We start from the raw sequence: 6,165 nt of genomic DNA, 5'->3' as shown, positions 1-6,165 counted from the left end.
AAGGCCAAGTTCAAATGGGACTTTGGCCCAGTCAGCATCTTTTAGATTAACCCATTTCATTGTGCTTTTTTTGACAGGATGGGGAGACAACCATGTGATACTGGAGTGAAGGAGAGGTAAAAGTGTAATAAATAAATAGAAGATTCCATTACTGAAATTAATAAGGTTTTAACATACTTAATTTGTGGGATGATAGCCAATATTTTCATTCAGAGGAATAATGGGAAATCACATATGTCTGTACAAATCATTAACGGTAAACTGTTAAGAGACCAGTGTCAGCAAGAACTAGTTCTGAAGGAAATGTGGAATATAAATTTAATGAAGAAATAAAATTTAATAGATAAAAAAATGTATGTGTAGAATATTTACTTCACTCCTTGTCTCTCTTGGAACAGTGACACATACAGACAGACATATGTTTGCATGAACATTTATGGAAGGGAATTACACCGAATGGTTTTGAATAATTCTCTATTTGAAGTGCATTTTCAGAGTTGCTTTTTTAAAGCATTCTCCCAAGAGACTTCTTTGCCCCAACCACAGCAGGCGAGCTAGCTCCAAGAATCATTCCTGCTCTTTTTCAGGAACAGCAGAGTTGACAGCTTTTATTGCTAAGCATTTAACACCAATAAAATACAGGTTATAAAATGACAACATAATTCATTATATATTTTCCCAGGGGAAAATGCAGTGTCAAGTTCCACGCTTCCCTGAGGAAACCAGAATTTGCAAAATGCAAGTTGAAACTCACATTAGCATTTTCTTTCATTCCTTTGTTCTTAACTTTGTCGATATTGGTGGAATGGTGATAAGAGTCGGTGTAAATGGGAACGCTGGTCAGATCAAAAACTTTGCCTTTCATTAATGGTTTCATTGGAATGCTGAGACTAAATATGACAGAGCATCTGGACTCCCTTTCAAAACTTTACTCAATGGAGACTTGAAAGAATGATACTTTATAAATAATGCAAGCAATGCATTTAATTTAATTTAACATTAGGAAGGGGGGATGGCAATCTCCTTGTAATGAGCAGGAGGCAACTATTGGGCCACAAGTGATTCAAGGAAACTTTATTTTCACTCAAGCTTTATTTCTTGCATATTAATACTGAGACTGGGAATAACTTCATGAAGGAGTATTAACTTTACTTTCACTATGAAAGTCCAAAACAGTAATAACTTAGAAGAACACTTCCATAAAGTTCCTCCTATCCATCTAAAAAATTATTACCTCCCGGTCATCTATACTTTTCCATTTACTTCCGTTCTTGTTTTCATTAGCTGAAAAACTTTATACAAATGAAATAATGGTTCCGTAAATAAGCAAGTAAGGATATTGATAATGCTGTGTTTCTCACCTTCCAATCCATGTGAACAGATAACCCACAAGTTACAAATGCGATGGAACCTGCACATTACAGTTGTAAGTAACAACAGTCATAATTTTAGAACATATTTTGAAGCAGTCATTGTAAGTGTGAACATTGTGGTCATTCAGTACAACAAGGAGGTCATAGCTGTGAACCCATTGTTCACGATGGGTGCAGTCTTGTTGAAAACCAAAAGTAAGTGCTGGTTTTCAGCAAAACCATTGTGAACATGGTCATGTGATCACAGCACATGAAAGGAACTGTAAATATGGCAGTGTGGACACATGACCAACCATCAGTACTTCAGATCCAGGTCAAAAGTCCCCCCTTTTCAGGTAACTTTGACAGGCCATTAAGGAACCGATCATAAACCAAGGGCTACCTGTAATCTGCAACTTCCTCAGAAGAAAAGTTTCACTGTTGATTTATATCTAAATTGAAATTCAACTATCTCAGTTCTTCTTGAGCCCAAATTTTTCAACCAGGCTTTTGTGGTCAGATGAGTCAGAAGAGATGGAGGGGGGGGGGTGTCTCGGTTGGGGCCTGTGGGAGGCTCTGAGGACCAGGAGGTCTCAGAGCCAGATGCAAAGCAGAACCCATCTATTCACACTCAGGCAAAGAGAAAAAGCTTTCTGGGCCTGAATTGCGCGAGGGGAAGGAACTGGAGCCTGACCCAAGTGTGCATAATGCTCAGAGAAATGCGGAGAAGGGAGCAAGATAGGACTGAGGGGCAGCTATCCAGAAAAGAAGGAGATATTAAGCCCCTCCCTGGCTTGGATATAAGGAGAAGTATGAGTGTGGGCAATGGCTGTTGCCATGACTCACACTTATCTTTACTTTTTTCTTTATTTTCCTCTATGCTTTACTATGTCTATAATCGAGATCTGTATTTTAAAGCGTCTTTTTGGCTGGGACAAGAGAACCTCGGCGACCTCCCACAATGCCTTTCACTTAAAACTGTCGTTGTCTAGCTGACTGAATTACTGGAAATTATTTGCTGTCAGGAGTGATTTCTGTTTGGGGAAATTATTCTACCTTTTGCACACCTTCTTACAACTTAGAGAGATATTTGCCTCTCCTGGAGCCACTCCTCTCCCTGCGGTGCTCTAATTTTCTGATGATGATTATTACTTTTCCTTCCATATTTTTTACCCCATCATTAAGTTTCAAACCTATGTTCTCCGAAAGTCTGTGAACTGCACAGCAGAATGTAATAGCAATATTGCTACACTTAAGACAATTTGCAAGTATTTCATTGTAACTATTAATTTGAGGCAGGCTTTGAAAAATAAGCAGCTCTGTTATTTTTGACACCGTATTAACTTCATTCATTATAATGTCAAACACAAACACTTGAGAAAGCTCTTACGGTTATTAATGTCTCTTGCAACAAAGGCGAAGATGTGCAAACAATCGAAACCACTGGAAATCACTTGCTGCCCAATGTGCTCTGGACAGGACATGATGATGCTGATGCTGATGCTGATGCTGATGAGGGTGGCATTCGCTTACCTTCCCTACCAGTTCACAGATGTGGGCGTGCAGGCGTGAACATTTAACACTATCTTTCATAATAACATTTTGCTTTGATTTCTAAGCCTTTATCTCACTGGTTATTTTATGAAGATAGGAAAATCCTGATCTTAATTACCTGTGTAAAAGAAAATCGGACACCAAGAAGAAAAGAGAAAAACATTCAAAGCCAAATTTAAAAAAAAAAAACACTTTATTTGGCTTTGAGCATTGAGGTGATATACAAGGACAGTGACATTACCCATCTCCAATAAATGTTTGTTTAGAAGTAGGTTTCATGGAATATACTGACACTTAGAAAAATATGACTGGGAATAAATTTAATTATTCTCCTGGAATTAACACCCTTAAGAAGATCAGCAGTGCTGGAACAGCATCTTCTATTTCAAAGTGATAGTTGTAAGCTAAAAACAATAGGAAAAAAAATCCCCATGGCTGCCATTGCCATCCTTCTCATACTTGAGGATAGCATCATTCTGAATAACGACGGGACACGTGTTTCCAAGAGCGTGGAAAGGATGAGTATGCTGGAGCTCAGTCAGGTAGAAGTTGGTGCTTTTCATTTCTATAATGTAATGGATATTTTAGTTTTTTAAAGAGCGGAAAAAGGTCTCAATTTTTTTCTTGCCTAATACAGTTTAGAGGGTCCTCACATTCTCCTCTGATGGAGTAAAAGCAGTTATAGAGTGAAGTCCATTATCATTTGCTGTCTTCACACTGGAGCCATCAATTAAAGAAAGTGAGAAAGAAAAAGGACTTGTGGTTGAAAGTGCTTCTCCGGGGAGCAAAAGTCTCTCCAGCAGTGAACTGACTGTTAAATAAATGATGCACTTAAAAGTTAACCTTTCTTTTAAATTGAAATGATAGTTTATGTGTGATGCTCTATGATTTATTTATGGTTTCCTTAAGCCTATAATATCATCTTACCTCGCTAAAGTCACTAAGGTAATGCACCTAAGAGAACATTTGCATTTATTAGAGACAATGAAGGCTACTCTGAGGTCAAAACGTGCTTCTGTGCTTATGCTGAGGGCTTAAAGGGAGAATAGGTCAGGCTGCCTGGAGAACGACGTCCCATCCACAGAAAACCTCCATGCAAAACTGGAGGGTTCTCCTTGGGCAGAACTTGTGAAAAGGTTCATAACTTTAGAGGTAAAATTCAATGAATATTCAAAAAACAAAGTGTGTTTGAAAACGTTCCCTTCTTGGGTTGGACTATTATAAGAATAAAAATAAACTACAAGGACTTGTCTCAGCCAGAGAGGAAGGTTCTTTTTATTCCAAAGAGACAAGAAAAGTTTTGGGAAGACTCAGATTTTCTTTGTAGGAGATCTCAGCGAAGACTATTGCATTTTCATTTTCATTTTATACAATCACTTATATACTGTGCATAAAAAAAAAAAGAAAAAAGGAAAAAAAAAACCCCACATAACACTTCATTCCCCCATACACCCTCTCTTCTCCCCCTCCAACTTTCCTTTCACCCCTCCAGCATTCCCCTCTTCTACTTCCCTACCCCCTCAGACATCTCCCCCTCCCTCCATTTCACCCTCCTTACATTCCCTCTCACTCCCTCTTTACTTCTCCCTTCTCTTTCCCTCTTCTCCTCACTTTGGTGTATCCATACCATTCAATTTGTTTTTTACAATAAAAGTAGAAAAAGAAAATAAGAAAAAAAAAAGAAAAACGAGCCGCAGTACACAAGTGAATTCTTATTGTTCTAAGGGGCTTCGAGGGGAGGAGCTGCCGCCGTCGGGAGCTCAAAAAAGCTCCTGCCAGGACTCTGGTTCGTATATCTTATAAGATCTATAGATATCTCCCCTTTCTGGCAGAAAGGGGCAGAGAGGAGGTCAGTCGTTAGGATCTCTTTGTAATTCATAGCTTTTTTTTTGCTGTGAATGGAGAAGAGATTCAACATTAGCTGAGCCTTTACTCCGGCCAGTTTTCCGCGCTGCCTTTTTTGCAGCCTAGGCAGATTGCCTCCCCCCCCAGGACAAAGCTAAGCTATTTAAAAGCCAATCCGGGCGGGGACCATTCCCGAGGAATTTCTTCTATTACTATTTAAAATACCAGCTTCAATTTCGCAAAAGGCTCCCTTTCTTTTTTAGCTGCGTCACAAGATGGCGATCTCGTAGCTTTTGTGTTTGATGTGACGTACCTAGTAAGCCCTACCCTCCTGAAGGCTTCTCCGTACTAATTGCTAAAAGATTAACTGAGGGGAGCACAGACTTTGATTTTTGGCTCGCTTGATTGCTTGTCTTTTATTCTTATTCTGGAATGGCTCCCAAACCTAAACAGAAGCGCTTCCTTAATAACATATCTCCAAAAACTGCTATGAAGTCGCTACCCTTGTCTCCTACACCCTCCACGGGAGATTTGCTAACACAAGAATTCCTTCTCAAAACGCTTAATGATTTCAGACAGGAGATTAATCAACTGATATCGGATTTATGTGATCAATTTGATGCTAAAATTGCTCAGGCAAAGCAGGATATGATCGGAGTAATGACAGTCATGACAGATTATATTGCTGAAACGGAGGACAAATTGGAACTTTTGGAAGAAACTAATCTTAATCTGATATCAAAAATCCAAACGTTAGAACAGGAAATTGAATCTGCCCAAAAAGAACTTGTCATGATAAATTATAACAAGGCTGCCTTTGCTATACGAGTTAGAGGACTGCGTGAAAACCAACAGGAGAATTTGAAACAGACATTCTTTGAGGCTTTCAGTCGCTCGGTGGGAAGTCCGGGACTTAACTTTGATTGGCAGATTCAAAGAATTTACCGCCAGAATTCCTGGGTAGCAAAACAGCGACAGCTTCCGAGGGACATAATAATATACTTTACTACAAGGGAATCTAGAAATGAGATAATACAGAGGCTTTACGGAAAGAGGTTGATAATTGATGGGGAGGACTTGATTGTTTTTAAAGAGATACCATTTCAAATATTAAGAACAAGAAGACAGTACGCTTTCTTAACCGAAGAACTCAGAAATTCTCAGATTCCATACAAATGGGAAGTCCCAGCTGGTATTACAGTTACATTTGGCAACCAAAAACACCGCATTAACTCCGTCGGTGAAGCCCGAAAATTTTACTACGAGACCCTGAAGGCGGGACTTCCTGATTCATCCGGATCTGGGGAGAGGCAAGGAGAAGGAGAAGACAAACAGCGAGACACGTGGCTACAAGGCGGAGGGTGTTGTTTTTCTCTTCCGGGAGGGCAGAAGACTAAAGAATAAAGACTAAGCG

General features: G+C 39.4%; 1 long non-coding RNA gene across 1 annotated transcript in view; it reads right to left on the bottom strand.

The window, feature by feature from the left end:
* Nucleotides 1-3,168: 3,168 nt before the first annotated feature.
* The window catches only part of LOC116514583, a 39,606-nt gene continuing 36,609 nt past the window's right edge, over nucleotides 3,169-6,165 (bottom strand). Inside the window, exon 3 of the long non-coding RNA XR_004256146.1 lies at nucleotides 3,169-3,471. This is a non-coding gene — a long non-coding RNA (uncharacterized LOC116514583). The remainder of the gene's footprint in view (nucleotides 3,472-6,165) is intronic.

The sequence above is a fragment of the Thamnophis elegans genome, chromosome 11, assembly GCF_009769535.1.
Source record: "Thamnophis elegans isolate rThaEle1 chromosome 11, rThaEle1.pri, whole genome shotgun sequence".
NCBI classification, from domain to species: Eukaryota; Metazoa; Chordata; class Lepidosauria; order Squamata; family Colubridae; genus Thamnophis; species Thamnophis elegans.
This window is presented reverse-complemented; position numbering and strand designations above follow the sequence as displayed.